The sequence below is a fragment of the Tachypleus tridentatus genome, chromosome 9 (genome assembly GCF_004210375.1).
Source record: "Tachypleus tridentatus isolate NWPU-2018 chromosome 9, ASM421037v1, whole genome shotgun sequence".
Taxonomy (NCBI): Eukaryota; Metazoa; Arthropoda; class Merostomata; order Xiphosura; family Limulidae; genus Tachypleus; species Tachypleus tridentatus.
Genome location: NC_134833.1, coordinates 54831553 through 54850053, shown reverse-complemented (window position 1 = coordinate 54850053; position 18501 = coordinate 54831553). Strand labels below are relative to the sequence as shown.

The following is an 18501-nucleotide window of genomic DNA, read 5'->3' as shown; positions in this document are numbered from 1 at the left end:
CCCCAGATGAACCATGCAATTTTGCAAAAAGCACATGTCAGAAGCATAGATACGCGAATTTAATACTGTCGATGTTTTTTTTTTAAGTGTCTTCTGAGAGGTTCTTTCACAGCTATTATATGTTACAGCTAATCTGATGGTATGTTATATTGCTATATGTATTTGTTCTACTTAAATAACACTTGATTCTTCCAGGACGTTCCCTGTCCCTTATACCTTGACAAAGAGAGAAAAAAGTTAAGTTATTAATTCATCCTTTTAAATCCCTCTAAAGTGCTGGATCCCAGTATCTGCCAACAGCAAGTCATTTCTTAAGCCCAGATAAGTAAGCATCAAGTTATGAAAATAAATAAAAAAAATAATTGGATACAAGTTTGTGTCTTACAAATTTGAAAATTATATCCAATCGCTCTGAATACAACACTTAGAAATCAGATCTCCTGGATTATATGTCTCTTATCAATTTTTTTAAAAAAAAGCAGCTAAGAGATCAGTCTTCGTCTATAATTTAAGATAACTCATCTATATCCTGAGTCATCCTAGCAGCCAAACTTTGAATCTTTTGCAATATGCCAACATATATAAAGAGACCAGTACGCCAAGTGAGACCTAAATAACGATATTAAAAACGACAACAACTTGAGAACAAATAATTATTGTCTGAATAGCTATTACTGTTAATTTTCATGAGTACAATTAATTCTTTCCTTATACTTAGTTTGTTTAAATAGTAATGTTCATGGTTTGTTCAACATAAATTGTAACTTTGCATATACATAACAAATTGAAAAAAAATGAAATAAAAAGGGTTAATGTATACAGGGTGACCCGTAAGTCCCCACCCATCCATATGTCATATTCGATAATACTAATGTTGAGTTGAAGGCAGCTGTTACCACGGCATTTGGAACCCTGCTATGTTGAGGAAAATGTCTCACAAAACATAGCGTCGCATAATATTATGCAGCGAGAATGAGGGACAGCACACAGATACACTGGATAGATAAGATATATGGATGAGTAGGGACTTACGGGCCATCCTGTAGATTAAAGAATGAATTACCTAGCTGGCACGGCGATATCTCTGATTACATACAACACTGGAAACCAGGTTTCAATACCTGTGGTGGGTAGAGCACAGATAGCCTATTGTCTAGCTTGTTGCTTGACTTTAAACAAACAAATAATAAGTAATGTAAATGAAACATGAAGATAAAGTTATGATTTTTAAGTTTTAGTGGACAGCAAATATCAATATTGAATGTTGCAGTGTGATAGCAGCTTCAATAGGAAAAAAAAAACAGATACAGAGATTTGTGTTTTTGAAATACTAGTGTATGTGTGTATGTTCATAAATAAGTAAATTAATACAATTTAGCACATAATTACCTGGTTTTATTTTTTATTTTGATTATTTATTTACGTAATAAACATGTGAGGATTGCGATAAGCTTACAGTTGTTTTTATTATACAAAAATGAATGTCAAAGGGTCTGTGATTACGTCAGTTCATTATATGTTTGACTCGAGAGGGTTAACATAGTTGTTTACTCTTTATGAATGACATCTAATTAAGCTTCCATAACTAAACGAGATAGTTTCTTTTCTCTTACGTGAGTATTAAAATGCTTTTAGTCGCTGAAAATTATACGGAGAGCATGGTGAGTTATGTATGTATCATTACAAATTAAATAGCGAAAAGTGCTTTGCAGTTATACGGTTCAAAGTCATAAGTCTCTATATCATGGTTATCATTCTAGGCGTTTAATTAGCTGTCATTAAAGTATTTTTATTTATCTTAACTAAGATTCAATGAATTACAAAAAAAAAGATATCGTCTTGCTATGAAATATTTCTAATACAAGTTATCCACGCTTCAGGAAATGTTATTTTAAAAGTTTCATTTAGATTTATACCACTTCGTCACAAAACTTTAAATGATCTTATTATCATAATGGCTCCAATCTAAAGATAAACATACACGATGTCAGAAAAATACGTAGTTTCAAAACAATTTTTGATGCCGAACACTTTAAAAAATTGGAACTTTCTTCTTCAGGGGGCGTAGTAATCATGTGTTAATTTTAACTAATTTTAATTTAAGAATATCCTTCACTGATTTTCATACTGTTCGCCCTGTACCACCAAGTGGTTAGAGCACCTCCCAAAACATGATTGTCTTTTTAGCGATGAGGGGCTTATAATGTGTAGATCAATCCCATTATTCGTTGGTAAGAGAGTTGTCTAACAGCGGTTGGTTATGATCATTGTTTTTTTTTTCTCGACTCTTTTACTGCTAAATTAGGGAGAGCTAACGTAAAGAGCCCTCTTGTAGTTTTGCACTAAATTCAAAACAAACTAAGCCACAATTTTTGATGCCGAATATGTGCATGCTAAAGGTAATTGAACACAATGCACATTTTACTGTTTCGTAGAAAGTGATGTATCATACAGACTATAACAAACATGTATAGAATGCAACAGTGTGCAATATGTAGTGAAATTATGAAGAAAGTAATACACACAATTTCCCCGTCGCGCCAAACATGCTCGCCCTTTCAGCCGTGGGGACGTTATAATGTTACGGTCAATCCCACTATTCGTTGATAAAAGGGTAGCCCAAAATTGGCGGTGGGTGGTGATGACTAGCTGCCTTCCCTCTAGTCTTACACTGCTAAATTAGGGACGGCTAGCACAGATAGCCCTCAAGTAGCCTTTGTGCGAAATTCAAAAACAAACAAACAAACAATACACACAATTATGTACATAATGTTTTAAGTATTTTAGTCACGATAAACAATGATGTGTGTTTGTATATGCACGCAGTTTTTCATGTGATAGAAACCACAAACAAAATATACATTAAATTAAAAGGATTCTGAGGGTTAAAAAACATTTAAACTTAACGAAAATGAAGGTCACCTACAAGGACACCATACAAACAGTTACTAGTATATTAATGATTCGAGGCCTTCCCTTACCACAGCAGAGAAAAAAACATGGTTTTAAATTCAACAAGAAAAGAACAATTATAAAATTAACTTCCTTCATGACAGATGTTTTTATCAAACATATGTTCATTTAATTAGAGTTAGACTATAAGTAATGTTCCTGGACTATTTACTAGCTAAGAGACAATACAATAGCTTTTTGTTTGTTTAGAATTAAGCTATACAATAGGCTATCTGTACTCTGCCCACCACGGGTATCGAAACCCGGTTTTTAGTGTGGAAGTCCGCAGACATATCACTGTGCCACTGGGAGGCTAACACTGTATTTATTGAGTGTTATCAAAATATAATGAAACAACAACAAAAAGTGATTACCAAAATGTTCTTTTAACCTTAAGATTTACCACAAACAATAGCAAAAGAAAAGAAAAACAACTTCTATCTGATATTTTCTTATGTGTAAGATATAGGAAATCACTAGAAACTCACTTTAAGTACAGTATACTCTATTTTTGATTTGATTTCCATTTACTCTTCTGATTGGAATACTTAGTAGGTCTACTCTGTTTTTAATTACTATGTTTTTATTTTAAAGACTATTTTACATTGTTAGACCATTATGTGTACTTACAAGTAACTTTAATCTCCGAAATGGCCAAACCTTGGGAGAGATTACTGGCTTAAGGGCATAATACGTCGTTAACATTGAAAGTAACTAATTAATGAAACAGTAATAGATAAAAGTTAAAAAACTATATACTGAATTAGCAACAATCATTACCTTTGATTTTTATCTTCAGATTTCATTTAAGTAACTAGATTAATCTCATATTAAGTTATTATCAAATAATTAAATTGTCCAGAATACACACAAACTAATAGCACTCACTAGCTATTTTGAAACACTATCCCACTTATTCATCATTCTAAAGGTCAATGAACATTTCTGGGTGGAAAATGGTTAAGCTATCATATAAATATGTAATAGTTACCTCTAATTTCATTTATCCAGTTATTCAACAGATTTCTTTAAGGTACATACCAAGGCAACTTGAATAATTGGACCAAAGGACAATGACTCAAAGATCCTAATCGTTTTCAATACCTAGACTAAAATATAATAACTATAAACTTCCGAATTATTTTCAATGCTTTTCACGAAAATATAATAATTCCAAACACCCTAGCCACGTTTAGTAGATGAACTAAGAGACACTGACTCCAAACATTCTAAGTACCTGTAATACCTCAGTCAAATTCCACGTAAGTTATTCTATGTTCTGAATATAATAAAGAGCTTAAACGTTATAAAGAACTTAAAACGTTCCTTCCGTAATATCAATAGAAAATCAATATTTATTTCACTAAATATCCCAAAAAACTAAACACTGAAATATTGCTGGAATTATAAGAATAATATTTCTTTTTAACATCAAAATAAAAAATACTACAGATACTACTGACTATATAATGTTACATATTTCAAGAGTTAACGCAGACATAAAACCAAATTAAACGTCACAGCTCTCACAAATATAATTATCCTTTAAAATAAAATTGTTGAACGCGGTTTATTAGACAAAGTAACTCAAAAACTTATAAATACACCCAAAAATGTCCACATAAAATCCTATTGTACTTTTAACACAACGCTGTGATATCGTGCAAGAGATAATTTCTTTTGTTTGTAATTAAGCACAAAGCTACATAATGAGCTTTCTGTGTTTTACTCACCACGGGTATCAATACCTAATTTCTAGCATTCTAAGTCCACAGACATACCCAAAAATATTTTTCACCATTAGAACCATAATGCTATTAACCAATATTAAAACGTCATTCCAAAGTAGTATACTTTAACCTTAAGATCATGGATTGCATTTCACTACGTTTCATCATGTTGTCTTGACACAAAACTTTAATATTATCTTTCTTCATTATCTTCAGTCTTAAGTTATTTAAAGGCATCAACAGCATTAGTGCTCATGTTTGCGAAATAAACCTTTAATTTCCAAGCTCTTGGTATCATTATCTAAGAAATTCGATAATCCATGAAGAAGATAGACAAATGCCGTCAGAAAGCTCTTTGTTAACAAGTTTCTTGTTTTCTGATTCACTCAACTTACTGCACAATAATGGCCTCTTTGTTTAAAAGTTCTACATCAACTACATTTCTGAGTAGTTTTTTCTAACGGATCAGTTGCTTTTCTTAACAATGATTAAGTATTATAACTTTAAATAACTAGACAGTATATCCTTCTTACTTGTGATATCAACTATTTTATTTGTAAAAAGTTATATAAAATAGTTGATATCATTGCTAAGAACATCACATTATAATAGTTGATAGAAGTCAATGATCATATTAGAAACGTTACTGTTACTATATTGTGCAGCTGTTCAACTCGCTTTTCATAAGCAAAAAAAAGATGGCAGCGGATGGTGTTGACCAGCTGTTTTAACCTATCATTTATAAAATAAAGACACCTAATGTCAATCGATCTCCATAGTTTTGCGCAAAATTTCAAACATAAAAAAAAGGAATAGACTTATGGAAAAACTTCCAGTCGGCAGTATTTGAAGATAACACTTTATAGTAGATAATAAAAGGTAAATTTAAATTTTCATACTAGTGGGCGTTCAAGAGCCGGTTTGAAATACCAGATAATTTATGTTGAGTGTAAGTTATGTTAAAAAAATCTATAGTTATTTGTTGTTGTTGCTGTTTAATTTACTCCTCGATCTTTTTTTATTACAAATAGAAGAAAATGAATGGGGAAAAACTTTGAAAAAGACACCGAAAAGAACATTTAGTCATTTTTGTTGAGTTTCTTGAATTTTTTTTCCTGAAACTAAAAATAAATTCATCACAATGAGAGAAAAAGTTTAATTGACATACATTGAACAAATTGTTATAACAATATTTTATAATTCTGTGGAGGTTTGTGTTATAGAAATTCAAGTAGGGTGTGGAAATTCGAGGAAACATATGGAGTTGTGGTATTCCCCTTAATTCATATTAATGTTTAACTTATCAAGATCGAATATGTGGTCGCTAATATCTGCTCTTTTAAACAGTTTTTTTTTAAATTAAAACCACCTTCAGCAATGTAATCAATATTGAGTGCTCACTCTTTCTTCAAAGGTTTCAGGTAATCATCCATTTTTGTGCGGTTGCTAATAACACAAAGATACCCAATCTTTGAAAAACGTAATTAGCCATCCATGTTTTTGTAGTTGTAAAAAGAATTATCAAAATGCAACAAAAATTGAATTACTAAACAAAACTTTAAAAACTTATGCACCAATATATATATTGAAAACTTAAAAAAACGTGTTCAAACATGATTATTGCACGTGTATTTTTTAATATGAAAACGTGACATTTTTTTGCATAAAGCACAAAAAAGTTTATTAAAATTGGATTTTGATGTGACAACATCAGATGAAATTTTGCAGCATTTTGTTTACTTTCAACTACCTATAAATAAAGAATTTAACATCACAGTTAGTTTTAATAGACTTTACACTTCTAAACGTATTTGTTATTTGCTTATTTCTGTTTTATATTTCTTTTTTTTTATATTTTTACGTAATGCACAGACAAACATCCATTTTCCCAAATTATACAAAATTGTTGAAACAAAGGGGTATAAGGAGTGTATTAAGAAAAACAGAAACAAAACAGGTAGCTTAAAGTAAGGTTGCAATCGGAAAATAAGTAACAAACAAGCTTAGGGCTTAAGATAACGTGTTGACATTGTTACCTCAAACTTCAAATCCCTATTTGGACTCCACTGGACTTGTAACTTGAGGAAACAGTGTCAACTCTATGTCTCTTTAAACTTGTTTCTTTACCTTTTTAACGATTGCATTTTCACTTTAACCTGCTAGTATTGTTTCTGTATTTTCACTTTAAACTGCTAGTATTGTTTCTGCATTTTCACTTTAACCTGCTAGTATTGTTTCTGTATTTTCTGACAATACAAATCTCCATGTTTAAATTAAGAGTTTGTAATCATTTTCTTTCTTCAGTTTTTTCTTGCGCCTAAACCCGAAACATTTTGTTCGTCATCATCTTTTATCAACAGTCCTAACACATACCAGGTTTTAGCAGTAACCATAACTTTTTCATCATATGTTAGAACAAGACAGTCTTCACGATTTCTGACTATCTGTTTTAATATTATTATATGTAACGTTTATAAAGCTTTAGGAAACACCATGCACACATGTAATCCACATACGCCATATTATAAAAAAATAAACATGTTTAAATAGAAAATATGTAAGTCTGGCTATTGAATTTGAAAAACAAACAGTATATATACATACACACATACACACGCCACTCATTTATAAATTTTATCATTCCCCTGTAGTTCAGTCGTAACCTAAATTACTTATAACACTAGTATTCGGAATCTGGAGTTTAATACCCGCGATGGCACGTCTCTGAAAAAGCATTGTACAGTTTCAGTAAGGCTATTCTCAACCTTAAAAATAGCTATCAGTATCATTCCCATTGTGTGTGTAAAATTATATCTCTAGTTCTGTTAAGAATATTCAATATTATAAATAGTCCTTTCACTTAATGAATTCATTGAACTGTCGGATTACGTATTTACCACATCACACTTTAGTTTATTCTGTTCACGACATGACACCTATACGTTATGTAGACTAAATGGTCCTTCTTATTTGTCTTCAGATACTGACTTAACCTGGTGGTTAAGACGCTCGACTTACACCATACGGGTCGCAGCACTGAAACCTATCACCGGAAAAGGTCGCCCTTTCTGCCTTGGGATAATGCCCCAAAGGTTAATTCCTCGATTTGTTGGTAAACAGTGATCCAAGAGTCGGCGCTGAGAGATACAGACGAATTGTTTTCCCTCAAGCCTATCATTTTAAAAAAGTATTTGGAGCTATCCCAAATATCTCTTGTGTAAATTCGTGCGAAATTAAAAAAAGATCAAGAAACATACATTTATTAAGCGCTTGTCTCCCGCTGGTACAGCGGTAAGTCTTCGGATTTACAACGCTAAAATCAGGGGTTCGATTCCCTTCCATGGACTCAGCAGGTAGCTCGATGTGGCTTTGCAATAAGAAAAAACACGCACACATACATTGAACACTTTCTGTTAGCCACTTAATACTATGCATTATTAATGGTATTTTAATTTAAGGCCTGCATGGCCAGGTGGATTAAGGCGTTAGACTCGTAATATGTAGGGTTGCGGGATCAGATCTCCGTTGTACTAAACATACTTTCCCTTTCAGCCATGGGGGCGTTATAATGTGACTGTCAATCCCCCTATTCGTTGGTAAAAGAGTAGCCAAAGAGTTGGCGGTGGGTGGTGATGATTAGTTGCCTTCCCTTTAGTCTTACACTGCAAAATTAGGGATGGCTAGCACAGATAGCCCTCGTGTAGTTTTTCTCGAAATTCAAAAACAAACAAAATAAAAACCCTTTTAAAATGTTTATTAAACTAACTTTTCTTTTGGTGATGTTGTTACGTCCTTTTCACATACCATTCAATAAATCAACTATGTTGTGTACAATTGTCAGCCTATATATTTTTTTTCTAAATCTTTTCCACTTACGTCAAGTACTCCATGAAATCAACCAGTTTTGTTTTTTTAACCATCGACTTGAATAAAAACCTCTTTTCTGTGCAATTTTGCCTTCGATCACTTCCGTTGTCTCGTTGAGGGTTCGTGACCCGTTTCCTTGTGTAGGTCAATAGCTGCTTTTCAGACTCTGCTAAACATCCAGATGGATGATATACCTACTCTTTCAAACAATAAAAGGGTATTGCTTTGATTTACAATGAGCTTCGGTAAAACTGTATTGTTTTATAAGACTACTGCTACTTTGTTGTCTCTGCAAAATCTTCCTTCTGAAATCAGTTTATTCACTTGTAACAATATGAAGTGCCTATTTTCTTCTTATTTCATTTAATGCATATTTTAAATGATTAGATTTCATTTGGTTTCAATTATATTTTTTCTTCTTATTTTTTGCAGTATATTCACCCTCACCTTTCTCATTTATACGTCAGTCTATTCGGTATTGGAAAACACGCAAAGATTCCTAAATAACTGTTTATGAAATGATAGAAATTTGAATTTTAACGTTGTAGCTTTTCAAGTCTGCTACTAAAAAAGTGGTAGCATCATTTTTTTTTCATAAATATACTTGTTTCATGAATTCCCTGTACTGACGGATGACTTTTCTGATTCACAAGACCAAATCAACATATGGTGGTTTACAAGTAATTTCTTATTGCATGTACCCTATAACAAATCTCTTAAAGAATATGAAGTAACCTTCACAAATTCTCTTGAGCAAAACGCGGTCCAGGATTAGCGTGCTGGACTGTGTGTCTGAAGTTCGAGCCTAGTTATCGACTCCTCACCACACCACACCTACACACAAAAGATCGCACTTTGAACTTTAGAGCCAAGAGTGCGTTGTAAGAGTAACGGCAAAACCATAGTTGGGTCATTATTTCTTAATATAAGCAAAGCGCAATAGAAATGAACGTAGCTGTTAGTTTTTCTCTCTCAAATGTATAAGTATTTTTAATGGTAAGAGAAATACCTCATAAAGCAAGTTTTAAAATATTTACTTTATATGCCTTAAGGCTATATAATGATAAATATATATTTGTGTGTATATAAACACACAAGCAGAAGGAAATAATTTTGCTTCAAAGCGTTAAATACGTTATAAATGAAACAGTTAAACCGCTTTATTTGATCTACCTAGAGTAGACTAAGAGTTGTTAGTGGGCCAGTTTGTTGCCTTTACTCTAGTTCATCACTTCACTATTGGAGATGGTTAAAGCAAATAGTACTCGAGTTGGTTTATACGAAATTCAACAAGCAAGCGTTACTGGTTGTCAAGTGTCTCATTTCTGGCGAAGAGTGTGGATCAAACAGTTTCTTACAAGCAGTACATCAAAACGGTTTGTCCTAAATAATGTATTGTGTTGGGATTGTTTTCTTTCTTACCAGTAATATATCAACACAGTTTGTCCATAACAAGGTGTGATGTTGGTATTATTTTCCCCTTTACCACCAATAGATGAGCATGGATTGTTCTTAAGAAGGTATGGTATCGGCATTGTTGCCTTCTTTATAAGCAATACATTAACACGGTTCGTCCTTCTTAAAGTGTTCTGTTGGGATTGTTGTTTTCTTTACCAGCCATTGATCAACACGGTTTCTACTTAGTAATGTATGGTTTTGGGATTGTTGTTTTGTATACAATCAACAGATCAATGCAATCTGTTCTCAACAAAGTGTTGTGTTGGGATCTTTGTCTTGTTTACCAGAAATATATCAACTGAGCTTGTTCTTAATAAAGTGTGGTGTTGTGATTGTTGTCTTGTCTACCAGCAATACATCAAATAGTTTGTCCTTAAGAACTTGTGATATCGGAATTGTTGTCTTGTTTACCAGCAGTAGACCAACACAGATTTTAATTAATAAGATTTGTCTAAAAACTGTTTTTATAATTAAGATGTTTTACCCAAAATGATTTTGAATACATCTCCACATGGGTGATCTAATTCTTGTTTCTTAAGTTAAAAAAAACTTAATTCCATCTTTTCAGGTTTCTCCCTCAATTGAAATACCAATGCGCTTACTCTACCCCTGTAGTCACAAATTATTTTACATGATGTCATATTTAGTGAAAACCTGATGAAAACGTAAGGAATTATTACAATGAATATTTATATTCTCGGTTTTGATAACCAAAGAATTTAACGTAGATGTGTTTTAAATATGTTATAGCCTATGTATTTATATCAATAAATATCATTTCAATAAAAGCGTTTTTATTTAAGTGTAAATGTTAACTGAGAAAGTAAAAACACTCATCTCGCAATCTGAGGACAACGAGTTTGAATCTCCATCGTTTTATATGTTTTCCGAATGGTCTGACCAATCAGACAAACTAATTAGAATTAAGGTCGTTACAGATAAGAGATAGAAATATAAAATTAGAGAGCAAAGACTAAATTGAGAAGAATTAAAGTATACCAAGAGTAAACCCACAATGGCAATCATTTGCATTAATATTATTCAGTGGTGTCTATATGATTAAATATGTTTGGTTGAAAGTTACAGACAACTGAATTACTTTTTATATGTGACAAACGACCGAAAACCTGCAGCGAACCATTGCATTCTGTTCGTAAAATATTATGGTTAAAAATATCATAAATCTAAAACTTTGTGTTCCTATATATTCAAGATTGAATTTCATTAATGTTATTACAAAAAACGATAACGGCCGACCTTTAAGTTATTATACTCTACAACTACAGTTTACATTTGACCAGATAATATTATAAATAAATGTCATTATTTACTCTTGTTCCTAACAAGTGCGTGTGCGTGTGAGAGAGGGGGAGGTCATCTTATTTTTGTTTAATAAGATTTCATAGTTTTCAGTTTTGCGTTTCTTTTTTTTTTTTGAGAACCGGATCTGATAGAAAGATCCCATGCTTCCCTTTGCAAGACAAACAATTCTCAAATCTCAAAGGAATAAAGTAAAAAAAACTAATAAACTTATCTATAAAAAAACACTTTACATGAAACTTGAGTTTCTCGGTATAATGAAATTAAATCGTCGAAAGAAAAATAAATATACAAACATACCAAAAAAGGTAAAAGAAATAAATAAAAAACACCAATTTATAGAATCGTGGCCCGGCATGACAATCTGGTTATGGCGCTCGACTCGTAATCTGAGAGTCGCGGATTCGAATCCCCGTCACACCAAACATGTTTGCTCATTCAGCCGTGAAGGCGTTTTAACTTAATGGTCAATCCTACTATTCGTTGGTAAAAGAGTAGTTCTAGAGTTGGCGGTGGGTGATTGTGACTAGCTGTCTTTCTTCTATTCTTACACTGCTAAATTAGGGTCGGCTAGTACAGATAGCCCTCGTGTAACTTTTAACGTATTAATGCAGAAAATTGGACAGCTTCAAATATACATCGCATACTGTTTAATTTGTTAGAATACAATTCTTCTCTTGGTTAACTACACCAATTTTTAATCTTTAATAGCATAGAATGGGTTAATGTTATTTATATTGCTTATTGGCCTTTGTTGTAATTACATAAACAAATGTCAAAAACTGAAGGTTCTAGACATCTAAAAAATAAGTATTATACATATGACTGTTCTGACGAAGTCCAGAATGCAAATATTGCAAACTTTGTGCAAACTTATCAAAAGTAGCAAACAATAATAAAAAAATTCTAAAAATAATAAACACTATAAAAGTTGGTTAGTTGGTCTACTTTCTATGAATCTCTCTTTCAGCATAGATAAAATAAAGTTTTCACCTTAATTGGAGGTAAACATACCAAAAAAACGAAAAATGTTAAAAAATGCAGAATAGCTCAAAATGGTTAAAAAACAAATGTTTCTCTTTGCCTTTATTGTTAAAATAATAGCAAAGTAATTGTATACAACCTATAAACAGAGTTTCGATACCCGTGATGTGCAGAACACAGATACCGCTTTGAGTAGCTCTATACTTAACTGTAAACTAGCAAATAGAAGAAATAATAAAAAGTAATTAATGTATTTAATATTATTATATGTATATTATTTCTAATTCTCAAAAATAAGTTGTTTTAAATTACACAAGCATACAAAATACTTTACAACCAAATTCGTATTTAAATTTAAATCGTGATACTTTATGTAATAAGTTTATAAAAGATGTGATGTATAAGTCTTGCCATTAACAGAAAAGAAACTGTAAAATATTCATATTTTAAAAAAAATCTTAAAGTCAACAATTTGATATAAACATTTAACATATTTTAAATAACCTAAAACTGTAATGGGATTTTACAAGAATATGAAATATTTTACACGAATATAAAAAAATGGGTATATTTCATTTAAATAACATGAAGATATTTTTTTTATATTTAATATGACTTAAAATATCAAAAATATTCTTAAAAATACTGCAACAATGTTTTCAATTTTACTCAGTAAGTATGCAATAATTTAAATTTTAAACATATAATAATCTAAATTAGAATTAATTTCACCGATTACATACTCTGTATCTTTATATTCTTTTAAATGTTTTTGAAATAACTGTATTATCATTATTATTTTCATTGTATTTTATCTTTTCTCCATCATCTCGTAAATATAGACATTCAAAAGATGTTAGAGTAAATGGAGCAACACAAAATATGACAACATCTACTTTATTACTATTATAGTTATTACTTGTTCATTGTATTGCATGTTTAAATATGTACTTAAATAAAATCGATGAAAAGGGATGCTTGGAGCAACCATAATTAACTACATTTTATCTTTGATAATACTAACTGCATCTTCGTGAATTTGATGTATTGTGGAGAAATATTATCTTCGTTAAATTGCCCTACACAATTTGAACATTTATTGGTAGTAATATACAATTTACATTAATATATCTGAATTATAGTCAAGTAGAACTTTTGGTTATTGACATCTAAATAAGCTAAATAAACATATTCTTTATTACAATTATAGTATCTCACGTATTTGTTTTTGCTATATCTATTACAACACTGAGATATATTTCCACGAATAAGTTTCTCAAGCATTACTATTATCATCTATTATTCAGTTAATAAATCTAACTCAATATCAATCATTTTACTATTACATTCCATCATATACCACGTGCTGTGTAATAACACGCATGATCTAACTGATACGCTTTTACACAAATATCTGCAAAGTTCTCCAAAATATGAGCTAATATTTAAATATCAAGCATCACATAAAGATACAAATATTCTCCCACCTTTTATATCTTAAACATTTTCCAAACATTTTCAACATGTTTGTAGTCATCATCCGTTCTATCATATTTAAGGTACTGTAATTTTCTTTCCCGAATGCAGTCGTGTTACACTGCATTTATCAAATGACTACATATAATAATAATGATAGACATTTTATTACAGTATCGAGTTTATCATCTGCAGAGTATTGCATTGTATATTTCATCTGATTTGTTTGTTGTTTTATAAATTATTCGAAAATTCATATAGGTCATCAGGCACGAAACTAAATGAACTTTTATTTTTAATTTTCGATTTTCTATAGAATAAAATATACTTTTTCTTTAGTTGGAAACAGGTCGACTTCTTTACCGTCGCAGTACAATTCCTCGATAAATAGATCACTATCATATTCTTTCGCGTTATAAATAAACAGTGCTATAAACAAAGGTTTTCTTAACAATAGATGACAACTTTTTGCTGTATTGTTCGGTTAAATTACGATTGTCCTAAACTTTATTTCTATTGGTTTACCTCCAAATTTCTTAGAATAGCATTTAATTAAGATTATTTTAGTATACATGTGAGAAATGTCAGTATTTTCGAATTCTTCTTTGTCTTCATGTGTTAAACCACCCATTTTCTTATATAACTTTTCTATTTCTTCAACTTCTCCTCTAAACATTTTCAAGAATTCAGTTTTGCGTTTGTTTTTCTACGATCTATAGAATCTTTAAAGTGTCCATGAAGATACTTGATGCGATCACAAAATCTCATAGGGTTCGTGTTTTTGACAAGCATGTGTATAAATTACGCTTAGAAGGTTCTGGATTAAAGGTATCGATCTTTTCTGCTAAGCATTCAAAATCAGCAAATAACAAAAGGAATTCTTAATGAATTATTTATATTATGAAATTTTATAACCGAATTCTTTAGTGGCATTTGTATTTTACAGCTTTGTTGGTCTTGCAGTATTTTTCATGTTTCTTCAATCCGATTTCTGAATAGAAAAAGACATCTCTCACATGTGTATATTTTTCTTCTTTTGTACCTTTCTTAGTGTATAAGTTATACTTTCTTTATTATAACTGTGAACATTTACTGTTATATTGATCCTTCAAATTTTGGAATATAATTTTTAGTAACAAGAGAAGATAATTTCCATAAGTGTTTCTTTAATATATTTCAGTCATTCTGTTTTATAACAAATATTAACTTGCCCTGGGTTATTCTTCCTATCTACTGCTGTTAAATCTTGATATTTATTTTTAATATATAACCTAACTTTTCAATTTGCATTTTCTGTTAACTAATTTCCCCCCACTAGAATGTAAAATAAAGATTGGGAACAAGTATGCACTGATATCCATTTCCGGCCGGCATGGCCAGGTGATTACATCGTTTGACTTGCAATCTGAGGATCGCGGGTTCGAATACCTGGCACACCGGATATGCTCGTCCTTTCACTATTCGTTGGCGATGGGTGTTGATGACTAGCTGTTTTTTTATAGTCTTATGCTGCTAATTTAGCGACAGCTAACACAGATATCCCTCGTGTAGATTTGCGCGAAATTTAAAAACAAAAAAGTATTCCCTTTTTGCGATTTTACACGAAATTCTGAAACAAAACAATTGCTACCTTTAACGGACACAACAGAATACAATAGTTCTTTTCTCCTTATTTTCAGTCAAAAATTGGCTGGAAGATTCCCCCAACCCTCAAGTTTAAAATAAAATATGTATGTGACATAATAGGGTTTTTATGTATTACTGTAACGTTAGACGAAGTAAAGCGCGTGTTATTAAACTGCTGTATCGTTGCTGGGGTATGTTTGTGAACACGTGTGATTACGCAAGAGTTTCTTATGCAGATGGAACGATAATACTGGAAAATGTTAATCCTATATAGATGAGATGAATGAGTGAAAAGCTACAGTAATAAACTACTTAAGAACTTAGAAACAACAACAACAGCACAAAGTAATGCAGGAGGATTAGTACTAGATAAATTCAAATAAAGTAGAGTAGCAAAAATACCAAAGTTTGAATCGAAATATTTTGTAAATGAGTGTATGTGTTTTTTTTATAACAAAGCCACATCGGGCTATCTACTAAGACAAGCGAGGGAATCGAACCCCTGATTTTAGCGTTGTAAATCTGTTAACTTACCGCTGTACTAGCGGGAGGCATTTGTAAATGAACCTATTTCTCTGATATCAGTTTCACTCCTTTGTCGTAATAGCTTCATAAATGTTCTCCCAGTGGTACAGCGGTATGCCTGAGAACTCACACCGTTAGAAACTGGGTTTCAATACCTATATTGAGCAAAGTACAGGTAGCACATTGGGTAGCTTTATGTTTAATTCCATACAATCAATCAACTTCATAAATATTATTGTATTATTTTACTTTTCTTGGTCAACATATCACACGAATGTTGTCCATTCGTGTTTCACTAATATATAAGTAGAATTTTAGTTTACTCCTGAATAGTTAGCTCAAAGGTAAGTAGTACTTAATTACCTGCCTTTGAAATGGGAATAATGTTTACGAAATTTATCTGAAGTTCTTATTTAATGAATGACAAGAAACACCACGTTTCGGTGTCTGGCAGTTTTGTTGTTCTCAACAACAAAACTCTAAAATGGGTTATCTCTGCTCTGCCTACTGCGGTTATCGAAATACGGCTTTTTTAGCGCTATAGACTATCAGACTCATCGGGGCGTTTCTCACAGAAAAGAAAATATATGAATAAAGTATGGGAAAAATAAACAGATACAGAGAAAGGAAGTAAAAACACTTCTGCTATAATAGAGAGAAAGTTATCCGAAAAAGGTTTGTAACTAAGCCTAACGTTTGGCTCTTCTTGTGCACACAGTTTCGTGAGCTCCCACAACACTTTAAACATGGTCGTCACAAAGTATGAAAATGTTCTCGTTATAGAACACGCTACAAACTTTCATACTTTAATCACGACTAAGGGAAACCATCTGCAGACGATTAGATAGCCAGCTTTCTCTGTTGTGACGTGTTGTTTCACTCGATCCAGTGCATTTTCTACGAACTGGTCACGTGCTTTTATGCTCACTAAAAAAAACAGCTGAGGAAATCGAGAAAATTACTTCTCTCATATCTAACATATTTCAGAGATTTTATTGAACTTTGCTATTTCTGTTTTCTCATAAATTGAGTAAAATTAAAATTTGCCTTTTTTAGTTTTAAATTAAGCAACTTTTTTCTTAGTTACACGCGTAGCTATATTCGCCTACTGATTATACTGAGCGTTTTCATTTATTTTAAAGTACACCAGGAAACCTTAAATAAACAGTAAGAGAACTACTTATGTAAACGCACATACATGAGTCACAAAACAAGTATTTGCACCTAAATATTCAGCTCACATCATTAGTACAAAACAGAAGGTCGAAACATTGTTCACTCCTCTACATAAAAAATTTCTGAACCAAATCAACCGTTTTTACATATATATATTTCTCTACAAGTGGGTTTTCTCATCATCACTGATCACAAAACAGTTTTACCACAAATGAGAAAGAAAAATGATTAAATTGTAAAGTGTATTAATATCCTCTAATTGCTTTAACCAGAGCATTACGCCTTCTTTAAACACAATTGTTAGTTTATCATTATCTGATTGTGAAAATGTCCTGTAATACTCCGAGAATTGAGCTTCTCGTTTTAACATGGGACATTTGAACCACTCAATTTAGGATTATGAGTATTCTAACGGTCTCTTTTTCCTCCAGATATCATTTTAGCTAATTTGCTGCATGCTCGGAACCAATGTCTTCCTAAAAGATGCATTCTTGCCCAACAGACCTTGTTCTTGAAGAAATAATTTCATGGATAAGAATCTTTTCAATCTTTTCAGGTGCATAAATGACATCGCTTTTATGTAGAGAAAGGTATCACATTCAACATCTAAAGTGAAGAACGTGGTCACTCGTAGAAGTTGAATGTGATACCTTTCTCTTCGCTGGTATCGACCGAAGCTTACAAGTATGAATTTCGATTCATCTGTAAAGACGATCCTCTTCCAGATTTGCTTGTCTAGTGTTTTAAAGTCAGATTCACATTTCAGATATCACTATCTCTTACGCCAATTAGATTTTAAGCAGCTGTAAATCTATTGGTTTAAATATACCTCACTTAGGTCATTATTGAGTATCAAGTAAGGAACCGAAGTCACTTAACATTACTGTTAGAGCTTTCTAATTCGACCGCTTCTACTAGTTTTACTTACCTTTTTCTTAGTTTATATACACCTGTTACTGTTAACTATAGAGTTTTATTTCTATACGTTCTTTATGAAAGTTCTGTCTTAGAAACCATGAGTGTCTTCATCATAATACTACTGGGAATAGTACGTCTACAAGCACAGTTATAGGCATTATGGTTATTCTAGTGTGTACTGTCTCATTTATTGGATGACGACCAATCACGGCATAAATTATCAAACACATAATTGCAATCTAGTGAATCTAATTTCTATATTAAAGGTGAACAATTTTAAAATATTTGGATTTCATATTCATTTTAGTCAGTGTTTCCATAACTGTTTCCACTACTGCAGTTGACACTACGTAAGTTGACAAAAAAAAGAAACATAGCATGATATCGAGAAATAATAAGTTTAACCCTATTAATACCAATGTGGAAAACCTCACTTCGTATATTAACATCCCAGATGATATATACGTTA

The 18501-nt window shown here is 31.7% G+C and overlaps 1 protein-coding gene across 1 annotated transcript in view; it reads left to right on the top strand.

The window, feature by feature from the left end:
- LOC143225274 (protein turtle-like) overlaps positions 1-18501 on the top strand; it is a 107009-nt gene that overhangs the window by 57939 nt on the left and 30569 nt on the right. The gene's annotated exons all lie outside the window — the stretch shown is intronic.